Below are 16,724 nucleotides of genomic sequence, written 5' to 3' on the forward strand. Positions count from 1 at the left end.
ATGCCCAATATGGATTAAATAATGGAAATCAGTACAGTACAAAATGTTTTGGAAGATCTTATGGCCTGTCACAGTGTTGTCTGTAACTGGTGCAATACATGCAAAACAATGTGCTATGTCAGCATATAATGTACAAAACTAGCTCTTTTGTCCGTGCTTGGACCAAAGCTGTAATGAGGTCACGAGCTGAATGACCCTGTCAGAACCCAAACTGAGCAGGTTATTGCCAAGTAAGTGCTACTTGATAGGACAGTTGATGACACGTTCCATCATTTTGCTGATGATCGAGAGTAGACTGATGCAGCAGTAATTGGCCAGGTTGGATTTGTTGACAGGACATACCTGGGCAATTTTCAATATATCTAAATAGATATCAGCGTTGTAGTTGCACTGGAACAGCTTGGCTAGGAGTGCAGCAAGTTCAGGAACAGAAGCCTTTAGTACTATTGCCGAAATGTTGTCAGGACCCATAGCCTTTGCAGTATCCAGTGCCTCCATCTGTATTTTGATATCATGTGGAGTGAATCAAATTATCTGAAGACTGGCATCTGTGCTGCTGGGGACCTTGGGAGGAGGCCATGATCGATCATCCCACTCGGTACCTCTGGCTGAAGATGGTTGCAAATGCATTCGTGCCTATCACCCCCTCTCCCTTCCATCCCCTCCCCCCTCTCCCTTCCCTCCCCTCCCTCTCTCCCTTCCCTCCCCTCCCCCCTCTCCCTTCCCTCCCCTCCCCCTCCTTTCTCCCTCCTCTTCCTCCCCTCCTCTTCCTTCCCTCCCCCTCTTCCTCCCCTCTTCCGTCCCCTCACCTTCCTTGCCTCCCTCCCCCCATCCCCCCTCCTTCCCCTCTCCCCGACCAACTTCTCTGTAGATAAACTTTAAATAAGGGAACCTTTAAATAAGGATACCTTTACTGGCATTCCGTTTACCAATACCATGGTATTTGTCCTGCTTTTGAGTGGCATCTCTGCAACCTTTGCTATAAGTAGTGTTTGAAGTCAACTGACATCCCTGAGGATGGTTATCTCTCTGCCTGGTGCCTGAGATACAAAAGGAGTAATTTTGCTTTTTTGTAAAAAGTTCTTGTGCATATTCAGGTTCTCTGTTACATTGGAGCACTGGCTTATCACCTTTATGGCTACAGACACTGGCTTGACTGCAGCTCCCCCTATTGATTTTTCTTTGGAATGGCAACAGTTTTCCCTTATGTGCCCAGACTTTCCACGCAGGGAACATACTGGATATTCCCCTGTTTTTCTTTCCCTACACTCCTTTTCTCTTAAGTTCATTTATGTTTCATCTACATCCATCCTATCTCTCCCTAACTTGTAAGAGACAGAATACCAAAGTTTATTTCGAGTTAGAAGACTGTGTGTTAATTCATAGTCATCTGCTATGATGGCTGCTTTTCTGGCTTTTGAAACTCTTTGTTCCTGTCCATGAGCTTTAAGGATGTATGGGAGCTAATTTTTGAACTCCTCCAACAGCATTACCTCTCTTAATCCTTCTTAAGTGAGGTGATTTTTGAGCACTTGCATCCGCTGGTAGAATTGTTTAATTCTTTCAAATTCGAGAAAAGTTCAAATGGGCTTTTTGCAGAAGTTCCAAAATCTCAGGCGGTACATTTCCGGCACTTACTCTTAAGCACTCAGGATAGCAATTTTCATAGAAAATAGGAGCAAGAGTAGGTCATTTGGCCCTTCGAGCCTGCTCCGCCATTCAGTATGATCATGGCTGATCCTCTATCTCAACACCATACTCCCGCTCTCTCACCATACCCCTTGATACCTTTAGAGTCTAGAAATCTATTTCCTTCTTAAATATATTCAGTGACTTGGCCTCCACAACCTTCTGTGGTAGAGAATTCTATTGTTTCCCCACCCTCTGAGTGGAGAAGCTTCTCCTCATCTCAGTCTTAAATCGTCTATCCTGAGACTGTGACCCCTTGTTCTAGACACCCCCAGCCAGAGGAAACATCATCCCTGCATTCAGTCTGCCCATCCCTGTCTGAATTTATATGTTTCAGTGAGATCCCCTCTCATCCTTCTAAACTCCAGTGAATACAGGCCTAGTCGGCCCAATCTCTCCTTATAAGACAATCCTGCCATCCCAGGAATCAGCCTGGTGAACCTTCGCTGCACTCCTCTATGGCAAGTATATCCTTTCTTAGGTAAACAGACCAAAACTGCACACACTACTCTAGGTGTAGTCTCACCATGGTCCTGTAAAGCTGCAGTAAGGGATCCTTGCTCCTGTACTCAAGTCATCTCGCAATGAAGGCCAACCCACCATTTACCTTCTTAATTGCTTGCTGTACCTGCATGCTTGTTTTCAGTGATTGTGTACAAGGACACCCAGTTCCCTTTGTACATCAATATATCCCAATCTGTAACCATTTAAATAATACTCTGCCATTCTGTTTTCCTACTAAAGTGGATAACTTTGTACTTATCCATGTTATACTGCATCTGGCATGTATTTGCCCACTCACTCAACCTGTCTAAATCACTTTGAAGCCTCTTAACGGGCTCCTCACTGCTCACATTCCCACCAAGCTTTGTGTTGTCAGCAAACTTGGAAATATTACATTTAGTTCTTTCATCCAATTCATTGATATATATAGTGAATAGCTGGGACCCAAGCGCTGATCCCTGCGGTACCGCAGAAGACACCGCCTGCCACTCAGAAAAAGACCCTACTCTCTTTTTACTGTCTGCTAACCAATTCTTAATCCATGTAAATATATTACCCTCAATCCCACACGCTTTAATTTTACACACTAACCTCTTACGTGGGACTTTATCAAAAGCTTTCTGAAAATCCAAATACACCACATCCACTGCTTCTCCCAGATCCATTCTGCTAGCTATGTCCTCAAAAAAAACTCCAGTAGGTTTGTCAAATGTGATTTCCCTTTTATAAATCCATGTTGACTTTGTCTAATCCCGTTGATATTTTCTAAGTGTCCTGTTAGCACATACTTTATAGCATTTTCCCTCCTGCTGATGTTCAGCTAACCAGTCTACAATTTGTTATTTTCTCCCTCCTTTTTAAATAGTCGGGTTACATTTGCCACCCTCCAACCTGCCAGGACTGTTCCAGAATTTTGGAAGGTGACAACCAACGCATCCACTATTTCCATGGCCACCTCCTTTGGTATCCTGGGATGTAAATTATCAGACCCTGGGGATTTATTGACTTTCAGTCCCATTAATTTCTCTAGCACTATTGTTTTAGTAATACTAATTTCCTTCAATTCCTCCTTCTCACAGGACCTTGGCTCCCTAGTATTTCTGGGAAGTTATTTATGTCTTCCTCCGTGAAGACAGAACTAAAGTAGTCGTTTTAGTTGCTCTGCCATTTCCTTGTCTCTATTATAAATTCTCCCTTTTTGGACTGTAAGGGCTCTACATTTGTCTTCACTAATCTTTTTCTTTTTATATGCTTATAGAAGTTTTTATAGTCTGCTTTTATGTTCCTTGCAAGTTTACTCTCATACTTTATTTTCCCCTCTTAATCAATCTCTTGGTCCTCCTTTGCTGAATTCTAAACTGCTCCCAATCCTCAAGCTTACTCTTTTTTCAAGCAAATTTATATGGCTCTTCTTTGAATCTAATACTATCCTTATTTCTTTTGTTAGCCATGGTTGTGCCACTTTTCCTGTTGTGTTTCTGCACCAGAAAGGATGTTGCAATACATTAGTTTCTTAAATATTAGCCATTACCTATCCATCCATGCCTTATAATGAAGTTCCCCAATCTATCTTAGCCAACTCATGCCTCATACCTTTGTAGCTTCTTTTGTTTTTATTTAGGACCTTAGTTTCAGATCCGACTACTTCATTTTCCACCATAATGGAGAATTCTATCATATTATGGTCGTTGTTCGCTAAAGGACCCCGCACAAGATTATTAGTTAACCCCTTCTCATTGCATAAAACCAAATCTAGACTAGCCTGTTCCCTAGTCAGTTCCTCGACATACTGGTCTAAAAAATCACCTCGTACACACTCCAGGGGCAGAATTTTAGCCCAGTGGGCAGGCACATGCCTGACCCGATCGGATGCAAAATCAGCCGAGATGATGTCGGGAAAGCGTCCCAATCATCCCACGGTTGCACAATATTTCAGTCAGCGGGCATGCTCAAAAGTTGGAAGCAAGCCCACCGACGAGTAAGAGGCCAATTAAGGTAATTAAGGGTGCAATTGTCTCCGATTTTTCATGGTCTGTCCAACCACACAGTTGGCGGACGGGTGAATCGGTCAGGCGGACTTTGGATTTTTCATGAAATCTCATCCAACGGCGGGATGAGGTTTCCGTTATTAAATGAAAGGAAAATAAAAGTATATGGACAGCATTTTTATTATGTATATGTTCAGGTGACTGATTGTGATGTTTCCACCTTTTTTCCTGATTTTATAAACTTTATTTAATGTTTTTCAGGTCTTCAGCTCCCTGAAGCAGCTTTTTGCCTTCAGGGACCTTTCTGTCAGCACTCACCTGTGCCCACGCTGACGTCCCCGCCCTGTGCCACCCTCCTCCCGCCCCCACCTCGGCAGCGCTGAGCTACTCGGAGGGTGTTTCACACTGGCTGGCTGTTAATTGGCCAACTAGCGTGAAATTGTGGCCAGGGGCTGATTGCAGTCAGTGGTCCATTCCCTGGCCAATCCTGGACCCGCCGATTGTGCCCACTCGCCGACCTAAAAACTCTGCCCCAGGAATTTATCCGCCACAGTATTATTGCTAATTTGGTTTGCCCGGTCTATATGTAGGTTAAAGCCACCCATGATTGCTGTAGCACCCTTGTTACATGCATCTCTATTGCTGTTTAATGCCACCTTACCACTACTGTTTGGAGGCCTATAGACAACTCCCACTAATGTTTTCCACTCCTTGTTACTTCTTAGCTCCACCCAGACTGATTCTATATTTAGATTTTCTGAGCTAATATCCTTTTTCATGATTGCACTGATTTCATCCTTAACTAAAAACGCCACACCATCTCCTTTTCCTTTTTGCCTGTCTATCTTAAATATAGAGTGCCCATGGATATTCAGTTCCCAGCCTTGGTCACCCTGCTGCCATGTCTCTGTAATCGCTATCATATCGTACCCGTTTACATCTATTTGTGCTGTTAATTCATCAACCTTGTTGCAAATGCTCCATGCATTCAAATACAGTGCATTTAGACTTGTCTTTTTAACTTTTTACACCTTCTTTTGTACTGTGGCCCTATTTGCTGCTCCTCTGCCTCCCACGTTTGCTTTCTAATTTTCTGTCTTTCACTCCTATCTTTGTTACCCTCTCTTATGCCTCTCCACCGAGGTTCCCATCCCTCTGCTAATGTGCTATGTAGTGTGTTATGCTCCCCCATAGTACTAGAAAATGCCCCTGTGGTCCTGCTGGGGTGCAACCCGTCCAGCTTGTACAGGTACCATCTTCCCCCAGTGCCTCAGGAATCTAAATCTCTCCCTCCTATACCATCTCTCCAGTCATGCATTCATCTGATCTATGCTCATATTCCTGATCTTGCTAGCATGTGGCACTGGGAGTAATCCTGAGATTGCTACCTTTGAGGTCCTGCTTTTTAATTTATTTCCTAGCTCCCTATATTCTGCTTTCAGGACCTCATCCCTCTTTCTACCTATGACGTTGGTACCAATGTGGACCACAACCTCTGGCTGTTCACCCTCCCCCTTTAGAATGTTCTGCAGCTGCTCAGTGACATCCCTGACCCTGGCAACATACCATCCTGGTGTCACGCCAACAGCCAGAGAAATGTCTATCTGTTCCCCTTACAATAGAATTCCCTATCACTATTGCTCTCCCACTCTTTCTGCCCCCCACCCCTGTGCAGCTGAGCCACTTGTGGTGCCACAGACTTGGCTTTTGCTGCATTCCCCTGAAAAACCATCTCCCCCAGCAGTATTCAAAATGGAAAATCTGTTGGAGAGGGAAATGGACCCAGGGGACTTCTGCACTACTTGCCTAGTGCCTTTACTCTGTCTGGCAGTAACCTATTCCCTTTCTGCCTTTGCACTCTTTACCTGAGGCGTGACCACATCACTGTACATGCTATCCATGAATATCTCATCCTTGTGGATGCTCCACTGTGACTCCCGCCACAGCTCCAGTTTTGAAATGTGGATGTGCAGCTGGAGACATTTACTGAACACATGGTTGCCCTAAACACTCAGTGTCCCTTACTTCCCACATTGCACAGGAGGAGCATTCAACTTGGATGAGCTGCCCTTTCATGACTTATCCTTAATTTACTCCCTTTACTTTTAATTCTAGTTTAAAGAATATAAAGGACAGATGAAATATTCACCACGTCCTATTTAACAAGGTCACCACTCTTCTTACTGAGGAAAAGTAGAAAATGAAAGGATCCCTCCCCTTTTCACTGAACTCCCTCTCTCACCAACCTGTAACTGAAGCACTCTAATGCAGCCCAAAGTAGCACTCCTGTGCAGGCAAAAGCAACACCATAGATGGCTTGTTTTTATGCTGTCTGAATCTAGCTTCTGAAAACCTATTTAAGCCAGTTAACTAATTAACTAGCTGCAGCTGCAAGCAGAGCCTGTACAATCCTTGTTTTAAAGCTGTACTAAAACTCACCTTCTCCCAACCCAAAGAGCAACTTTTAGTTATTTGCTAAATTAAGTAAATAATTGCCTTTAGTTAGAAATTAACCCTTAAAAGTCCCTCTCTCACCAAACTCCAACCAAAGCACTCTAATGCAGCCCAAAGCAGCACTCCAGTGACACAAAAGAGCTGCCTTCAGACAACAGGGAACAAACCTTGCAGGCTTTTGTTAAATAACCCTGCATCAAGACTTCCAAATTTCTTCAGGCCTCTTTAATCTGTTTGCAAGCTTCTCAAAGGCTATGAAGGATGCTTCAATGTCATCCTCATTAAAACTTCGTACCAATTTTAAGTACTTTAAGAGTTTAAAACTCTGTCCTGAACCAAGGTCATTTATCTCACTAGTAGGTACAGCTGACCTCTACATTGGAGAGACCAAACGTAAACTGGGCGACTGCTTTGCAGAACACCTGCGGTCTGTCTGCAAGAATGACCCAAACCTCCCTGTCGCTTGCCATTTTAACACTCCACCCTGCTCTCTTGCCCACATGTCTGTCCTTGGCTTGCTGCATTGTTCCAGTGAAGCCCAACGCAAACTAGAGGAACAACACCTCATCTTCCGACTAGGCACTTTACAACCTTCCGGACTGAATACTGAATTCAACAACTTTAGGTCTTGAGCTCCCTCCTCCATCCCCACCCCCTTTCTGTTTCCCCCTTCCTTTTTATTCCAATAAATTATATAGATTTTTCTTTTCCCACCTATTTCCATTATTTTTAAATATTTTAAAATCTTTTATGCTCCCTCCACCCCCACTAGAGCTATACCTTGAGTGCCCTACCATCCATTCTTAATTAGCACATTCGTTTAGATAATATCACCAACTTTAACACCTATGTGTTCTTTTGTTCTATTGTTGTTGACATCTTTTGATGATCTGCTTCTATCACTGTTTGTTTGTCCCTACAACCACACCCCCCCCTCCACTTCTCTCTCTCTCTCTCTCTCTCTCTCTCTGCCCCCACCCCCCCACCACACCTTAAACCAGCTTATATTTCAACTCTTTCTTGGACTCGAACTCAAGTTCTGTCGAAGGGTCATGAGGACTCGAAACGTCAACTCTTTTCTTCTCTGCCGATGCTGCCAGACCTGCTGAGTTTTTCCAGGTAATTCTGTTTTTGTTTTTTTTTCACCTTTACCTACTCAGTTCAGATGGCTATAATTCCCTTTCCTGTTTTTCTACCTCAAAGCCCTTTCTCCCTCCCGTTCCTGGAATTCTCTTGCTTGAAATTCTAGCTCTAGCCTCTACTTTTCCAGTGAATTTTTGCCAAGGTAACTGGTCTGTTTCAGGTGCCTTTTGCCTGTTCCCATTCTCAGATGAGGTAAAAATGCTCAGCTAGCATTTTTAGCACCTCAGGCTTTTTCATCTTTTGCCTTACGCTAAGTTCCACCTGTTTAACTACTGCTCTGAGCTGCTCAATTATTAGGATTGTTGGCTTATGCCAAGTTGGATTCCTGTTCTACAAATGATTTCACGCTAAAGTCAGAACTTATAGTTTTTAGTGTTAAAATACTCTAAGCCTGCTGCTGTAGTCCTTTTTTAAAAAAAAACAGTTTCAGCTATTGAACTTTTTCCCCTTTTGTTTCCAGTTTATTATTTTAATGTTAAATTCAGTTATTTTATTCCAATTGGTCCTGATCCTAGAAACAGCCCCCAATTTCAGTTACAGACATGGTGAGAGAGATCTGCTGAAATCCCTGTTCCCTTCCCAACCGTCCACAATCAGTATGCTTTTGAGAGGAAGATCTAGCCCTGAATGCGTGGACAATTTGAATAACCAGCAGCAAGCTTTTCATGGCTATAAATAAAGAGGATTGTTTATTTACATGCTTACCCCAAAATGTAATACTGCAGCACTCACTCACACAGTTACATACACAAATACACTCAAGGTATGTGCATTTGAAGGGAATAATGCACTTTTACAGCTTATAAGCAAAAGAATGGTTCTTAACTCACGCAATTGTCTTGTTCTGGAAAACATACGTTGCAGGCCAGATGAAGGAGATGTCTTCACTCCTGAAGCATAATTTAGGTGAATTCAACAGCCCAAGCTTCATGCCAAAGTTATTTCAGGATTCTCTCATGGGGGTGGTCTTTCTGCAGGTCACAAAATTAGTTGTTTGTAGTCTCATGACCAGGGGATCAGTTTGCAGTGTTGGTGGACCTGAAAAGGAACAGGTTTGGAGACCTTATGATGTTACAGCCTTCTATTCTTTAAGGCACAGATGGTACTGCCTTATTTGCTGTTGTGTCTCCTGTAAACAGCACTTAAAGATTACGAAAGGGCTTTACCTTGTAACATTCCACAATGGTAGTCCCTTTTCCAAATATGGTGGTGGTCTGGGGTTAATTATTTTGGTTTATTGTTTGAAGACATTCATTCTGGTAAAGGGGGACAGGGAGGAGTTTAAGACAATCACCTTCTTTGTTTTAAAAAGACCCATTCAATTCAGGAATGTCTCCTGATTTTTTCAGGATGGGTGCAATTGACAACCCTTAGTCTGAAATGTATCCTTTCATAACTTTTTAATCAAAATCTTTTTGATAAAATTGAAGATAGTTTTACTGAAGAAATTGTCAATGCAAGAAAACAAAAACAATTTAAAATTTTCAGTTACAGAATACAGTTGTACAATTTACAAATCACAGTACATTACTGTACAGTACAGTACATCAAAGAATATTACTGAATAGATTGTCAACACAAGAAAACGGGAACAATTTAAAACTTGTCAATTACCGAATACAGTAAATACCTGTAGTACAATTAAGAAATCATAGTATGTACTGTAATTACTGTACAGATACCATACTTTACTTGAGAGTGGAGGTAGATGGAGTGAGTGATGTGGCTGATGCAGGTGTTGATGTGAATGATTTGGATGAGAAGCCAACAATCCTGACCACTTCAGATTCTACATTGGAGAACCTTGTGAAATAATTCATAGCCTCAGGCCAAACTTTTTTCCAGCAGGCATTCATGGTTGAAGCTCTAACATCATCTCATGAGCTCTTAATTATGCCTACTGCTAAGAGGATGCTGAATTCTTTCCAATAATCATGGACTGTGGTTGAAGGGTCTGCTTCCAGAAAATGAAGGACTTCATTGGGTATAGTAAGCCTTGAATAAGGCAATGACCCCCTGGCCCATTGGTTGGATAAGTGAGGTCATATTTAGGGGTAAAAACAAAGTTTCAACATCTGGATGGTTTATAGAGTGTAGATGCCGAGGTGCATTATTAAGGATTAGTAGAACCTTGAAAGACAGGCTCTTTTCCCTCAGATAAATACGGAACTCTGGCAGAAAGCAATTGGCAAACCAGCTTCAAAGACTGCTGCTGTAATCCAGGCATTGCTGTTAGCCTTCCAAAAGATTGGCAAATACATTTATTTTCCCTTTGAAAGCTTGAGGGTTTTCTGATTTATTATTCCAGCATTGGTTTACATTTAAAGCCAGCCACATTGGCACATAGCTGAAGTGACGACTTGTCCTATGCTGCATTAAACCCAGGAGCTGTCTTTTCTTCTTTTGAAATGAGGATCATACTTGGCATCTTCTTCCAGAACAGGCCAGTTTCACCTGCATTGAAGACCTGCTTTGCCTGGTAGCCTCTCTCCTCAATGTATTCCTGCAGCACCTTGGGAAACTCTCCTGCAGCTGCATGGTCAGCTGAAGCAGCCTCCCCCACTAGCTTTGCACTATGCAGCCCAAAACGCTTTTTAAGCGATTGAACCATCCTGTGCTGGCTGAGAATTCCTTGGAAATGGACGGAAAGACACCTTCACCACCGGTGACACCAGCACTACCCTCCTTACTACTCTTTACGTTCTGGTACAATTCAAGGGCTTTGGTTCAAATGATTGGACCATTAACTGGGGTCCTCCTTTGATGCTCTTGCTGTATCCACACATTGAGTAATTTCTTCATTTCTTCCGAATATGGATCTCTCCCCTCACAAAGGTTAACTTGGCAGTGCGACTACCAGAGAGACTAAGACTAGCCCATATTTTTTCTTCAGACTGCCTAATGTACCTGATAGTGGGCTCATTCACAGGATTTTCCCTGGCCAGCATGGAAGCACTTGCCCCATTTTGCAGTTAATCTAGGATTGTGACTTTTTTATTCAAATGTCATCACCTTCCTGGGATGTTTTCTCTAACTCACACATTTTTAGTAAAGTGCTGTACTGTGTTGTAACTGTACTACTGAATAATCCTGTAAATCACAGCAACACACGTGCACATGGAGACTGCACATGCGCAATGAAGGGACATTTGCAGCTGATGCTTACTTCAAGGAAAAGAGGGCAAGGTTTTTTTAATGGTTTCTGAAGAATTTTATTAACCTTTCGGAACCATGTGCAAAGATTTGAAATGTTCGCTTCTGTAGGTGCTATTTAGTTTGTGTTATAGTATTGTATTTCAACAGTGAAGGGCAGGGGAGCAGCGACTCTTTGAAACATAGGGCAGGATTTTGCCCTTGGCGGGGGGAGGTGTTTGGCAGGGGCCGGTGGGGGTGGTTGAGCATCCAACCGCTGCCCGCCATTGGCTCTGCACCACAATTTCACGTGGGCAGGCCAATTAAGGCCTGCCCTGCGTGGATTGTGAGCAACAGCGCTGAGCGGGGGGGGTGGGGGGGTGTGGGAGGAAGAGCCGGGCTTAGCGCGCCGTTTGCGCATGCATGCAAAAGAGCGCTTCAGTCTCCCTGAGGCACAGAGTTGCCTCAGGGCAATTGAAGCACTTTTTTAAAAAATTAATAAAGACAGTAAAAATTTAATAAAACATGTCCCCTCACATGACTCTGTCACATGAGATGGGATATGTTTTAAATTCCAAAATAAAGTTTTTAGTTAATGTTTATTTGCTTTAGGAAACCTCATCTCGCTTGTGGATGAGGTTTCCTAAAAAATGTAAAGCCTGCTTGGACTTTTTGCCTGCCCGACAACCGTAAGGTTGGACGGGCAGCGTAGATTTGAATTTGGTTAGCTTGTTAATGGCCTTAATAGGCCTTTTAATTATCAGCGGGCGCACAGCCAACTCCAGCACGCGTCCACCAAACTTAATATTGGCGAGTGCACGACGATGTCGAGACGCACGCTCGATGTCATCACACATCATTTTACACTCAGGCGTGTCAGGCACGCTTCCACACGCCAAGTGTAATATTCTGCCCATAAAAAATTGGAGCTGGAGTAGGCCATTCGGCCCTAAGAACCTGCTCCGCCATTCAATATGATCATAGAACCATAGAAAAGTTACGGTGCAGCAAGAGGCCATTCAGCCCATTATTTCTGCACTGACCAAAAAAAGAGGAGAAACTAGCCGTTCATTTTAATCCCACTTTCAGGTCACAGTGCTTCAGATGCAGATCCAAATACCTTTTAAATGAGTTAAGCATGTCATCCTCAATCACCAACTTAGGCAATGAATTCCAGATGCCACCACCCTCTGGGTGAAAAAGTTTCTCATTATGTCCCATCTAATCCTTCTACCAATCAACCAATCACCTTAAATCTACGCCCCTGGTAACTGACCCCTCAGCTAGGGGAAACAAGTCTTTCCTGACTACCCTATCTAGGTCCTTCATAATTTTGTACACTTCATTTGTAGCCTCCTCTGTTCTAAAACAACCCTAGCCTTTCCAATCTCTCCTCATAGCTGCAATTTTCAAGCCCTGGCAACATTCTGGTAAAGCTCTGCCCTCTCCAGAGCAATTATGTCCTTTTTGTAATGTGGTGACCAGAACTGCACACAAAATTTCACCTGTGGCCTAACCAGCGTTTTATACAGTTCCATCGTTACAACTCTGTTTTTGTATTCAATACTTCACCCAATAAAGGAAATCATTCCATATGCTTTCTTAACCACCTGTCCTGCCACCTTCAAAGACCTGTGGACATGCACTCCAAGGTCTCTCACTTCCTCAACCTCTCTCAATAACTTCCTTTTTATTGGATTTTACCTTACTTTGTTTGCCCTCCCCAAATGCATTACCTCAACTTTTCCCGATTGAATTCCATTTACCACTTCTCCATCCAGTCAGCAAAACCATTGATATCATTCTGGAGTCAATAGCTATCCTCTTCATTATCAACTTCATGGCCAACTTTTATTTCACCTGCAAATTTCCCAATCATGCTTCCGATATTTAGATCATTAATATATACAACAAACAGCAAGGACCCCAATACTGAGCCCTGTGGACCACCACTGCAAACCATTTTGCATTCGCAAAAACATCCATCGACCGTTACCCTTTGTTTCCTGCCACTGAGCCAATTTTGGATCCAATTTGCCACCTTCCCGGGTATCCCATAAGATTTTACTTTCCTGATGTCTGCCATGTGGGACCTTGTCAAATGCCTTACTGAAATCCATGTAGACAGCATCCACTGCACCATCCTCATCAATCCTTCTTGTTACTTCCTCAAAAGTTAGTAACACATGATCTTCCCCTAACAAAACCATATTGAGTATCCCTAATCAATCTGTGCCTTTCTAAGTGACAGTTTATCCTGTTTCTCAGAATTGTTTCCAATAATTTTCCCACCACCAAAGTCAAGCTGACTGGCTTATAATTTTCTATCCCTCGCACCCTTTTCATGGCTGATCCTCTATCTCAATGCCCTATCCCTGCTCTCTCCCCATGCCCCTTGACTCCTTTAGTGTCTGACAGTCTATTTCTTTCTTAAGTATATTCAGTGACTTGGCCTCCATAGCCTTCTGGGTAGAGAATTCCACAGGTTCACCACTCTCTGAGTGAAGACATTTCTCCTCATCTCAGTCCTAAATGACCTATACCATATCCTGAGACTGTGACCCTTGCTCTAGACCCCCCAGCCAGTGGTAACATCACCCCAGCATCCAGTCTTTCCAGCCCTGTCAGATTTTTATACATTTCAATGATATCCCCTCATTCTTCTAAACTCCAGTGAATACAGACCTAGTCAACTCAATCTCTCCTCATATGATAATCCTGCCATCCCAGAAATCAGTTTGGTGAACCTTCGCTGCAGTCCCTCTATGGTAAGTATATCCTTTTTTAGGTAATGAGACCAAAATTGCACACAATACACCAGGTGGTCTCACCAAGGCCCTGTACAGCTGCAGTAAGACATCCTGTACTCAAATCCTTCCACGTTTCTAAGTGAGCAGTGATGCCAGTGTTTAGGAGGGTTCCAAAATATGGGATTTGCCACCCGTTGTGCAAGTGTGTGCTGTGAACTTGTGGCTTTGACGAGTTTGACCGGCTGCATGAGCTTGAAGCACAGAAGCAGCAATATTATCAACAGCTCCAAATTCTGCAAAAAGAGGCAAGTTTGTGTCTCTCAAATGTCTAATAGTTGCATAAGTCATTTTGCTTTTTGCTTTGACTTTTTAAATTGATAACATCTGAATTGTTATATTTTTAATAGATGAACGAAGTTTCAGGGGCGTAAACAGTGATTGGATACACAGATTCTTGTGGGTAAACAAAATCGCCAAGGAGGGGGGTGCGAATGGCGTGAGTTGACTGTATATACTATATTAATAAATGGAAATGGGAAGAAATACAAACAAATTTCTGTTTCACCCAGGATAAGTGTTTCGTGTCCTGGACAGAGGGCAAAGAGGGAGGAGGTAAAAGGACAACTGTTGCATCTCCTGTCCTTGCATGAGACGGTGCTGTGGGAAGAGGGGTGGGTATTGGAGGTGATAGAGGAGTGGACCAACGTGTCACAAAGATACCAGTCCCTTCAAAGTGCTGAAGAAGATGAGGAAGGGAAGATGTTGAAAGGTCTGAGGAATACTCTGGTACAAAATTTCAACACTCAAGAGTCCAGATGCAATATTCAAGTTTCCTTTATTACGCATGCGGGGAGCAAACGCTGGGCTCTCCAGGCGCTTCTCCACCAAGGTTTCAACTGAGCAGAGTTTATATATCATTTACTATCAGTTACAACTTAATGGTATTAGTTAGACAAAAGCCACAGCACAATGACACCACCTTCTCCTCCATCCACCCCCCCCCACCACCCCCCCAAGGCCACCACGGTGGGCTGATAATTGTGTTCCTGTACAGCAATTGCAGTGCAGAGACTGGGCATTGTCTTTTTTGAAGATAGCTACCAGACGGTGCGAAATGGCCTTCCCCATCTCTTGATTGAGCTATCCCGCGTCCCCGCCCGTGTGTCTCCCATTTAATTTACAGCTGAGCCCTTTGTACAAGTTTATAGCTTTCATGTAAGGCTGTGACTGTTTATGTATGCTTTGGTGCCTTAGCTGCTGGTCCTGACTAGTACTTTAAAATAAATCCAAATTTTCTGCATTTTTTGGTGTTTGGTGATGGCAACACGCTGGAAATGATGAAAGTGGTAGAGGTTGATCCGTTGAATGTGGAAACTCTTGGGATGAAAAGTGAGGACAAGGGGAGACCTAACTCATGGTTCTGGGAGGGAGGCGAAGGAGTGAGGGCAGAAATGCAAGAAATGAAATGGACATAGTAATGATAGAGGGGAATCATTGGTTGTGGAAAAAGAAAGACATATCAGACGTACTGTATGGAAAGCAGCATTGTCAGAACAAATGCTATGAAGATGGAGAAACTGGGAGAATGGTATAGGCACCTTACAGAAAATGAGGTGGGAAAAAGTGTAGTCAAGGACAGTGTGGAAGTAAATAGCCTTTTAGCGGAATTTTAGTGTTTTTAATCAGCTGGGGGAAAGGGGAAATGAAAAAGAGCCTTTCATCCCAATGGACCCTTGGATGAAAGGGAACTATTTCACTCTCCACATATGCTGCCTGACCTGATAAGCATTTCCAGCATTTTCTATTTTTTTATTTCAGATTTCCAGCATCCACTGTGTTTTGCTTTTGAAATAAAGGGAAAATCTGTGACAGGGTGGAGGGCAGGAGTAAATAAATAACAAAAGGGATGACTATGCAATACCCTAAAGGGGTTATAATGGAGACAAATATGGAAGCAAAAGATAGATTCAGAAAAGGTCTAAATGGAATACAGCAAAATTGCAATGAAGGAGGGAAGCATGAAGAACCTGGCAAAGAGGAGAGGTTTGCAGTTACCTGGGAACACAGATGTTGACTGACCTACTAAGTGCTTCCAGCATTTTCTCATTTTAGATTTCCACCATTCACAATAGTTTGCTTGAAGTATAATAATGTGTATCATGTATCAGATAGCTGGCAGACCAAATAATAAAAGTGGTCAGGATGAAAGAGTTGTACTTCATAAAGAAATTAGTTCTCAGGAACTCGGACATTGGGAATAACATGTGTGATCTATTTCAACATATATATCATTTCATTAAGAACCATTTCTGTGGGAGGAGAAAGGGAATTACATAATTTTTCAGAAAAAATTAACTTTCCTTTTAAACATGGTTGACCAGTAATCCATCATACTAATGCATCTGCCTAAGGCATGTGTTTGGAACATCAATAATATACTGCCATGAAATTATATAATCTGTCAAATATTAAGGAGCATGGGACTCTTAGTGTATCTTGCAAGGAAGGAGTGAGGAAAGAACACATTGTTTAAGGGAGACACTTTAAATAATGAATTCCAGTTTAGATGTCAAAAGTGGAATACAACTATTAAAAGTCCATTAATGTCTGAGAAGAAAGATGTGTTAATGTCCAGGCCAAGGTGGAAGTAGCATTTCCAAAGGGAAAACAAAAGATTCTGCATCGGTAATGCTAAGTTGAATACTGACAGGTGAAAACACCAATTTCAAAATGATGTACTGTCAGCAATTGAAGACTTTTCAATTTTGCAAGGAGAACTGTCCTACTTCAGGGATTTCAGTATCTGCCTTGCATGATCCTGACCGTTGGATAGGTTCAGGAAATTTAATATCTTTCATTATTTTCATGAACATCACTAAGCGTGCTATCGCATTTGCAGGGCTATGGGGAAAGAACAGTGGGACTAATTGGACAGCTCTTTCAAAGAGCTGGCAATGTTATGATGAGCTAAAAGAATAATGCAGCAGAAGAATCAATGATGTGTGTTTCTTCATTTACCTTTAATATTTGGAATTTTAAAGATGTTTTACAAAAAGATGAGATG

This window comes from Carcharodon carcharias, chromosome 11 (genome assembly GCF_017639515.1).
Source record: "Carcharodon carcharias isolate sCarCar2 chromosome 11, sCarCar2.pri, whole genome shotgun sequence".
NCBI classification, from domain to species: Eukaryota; Metazoa; Chordata; class Chondrichthyes; order Lamniformes; family Lamnidae; genus Carcharodon; species Carcharodon carcharias.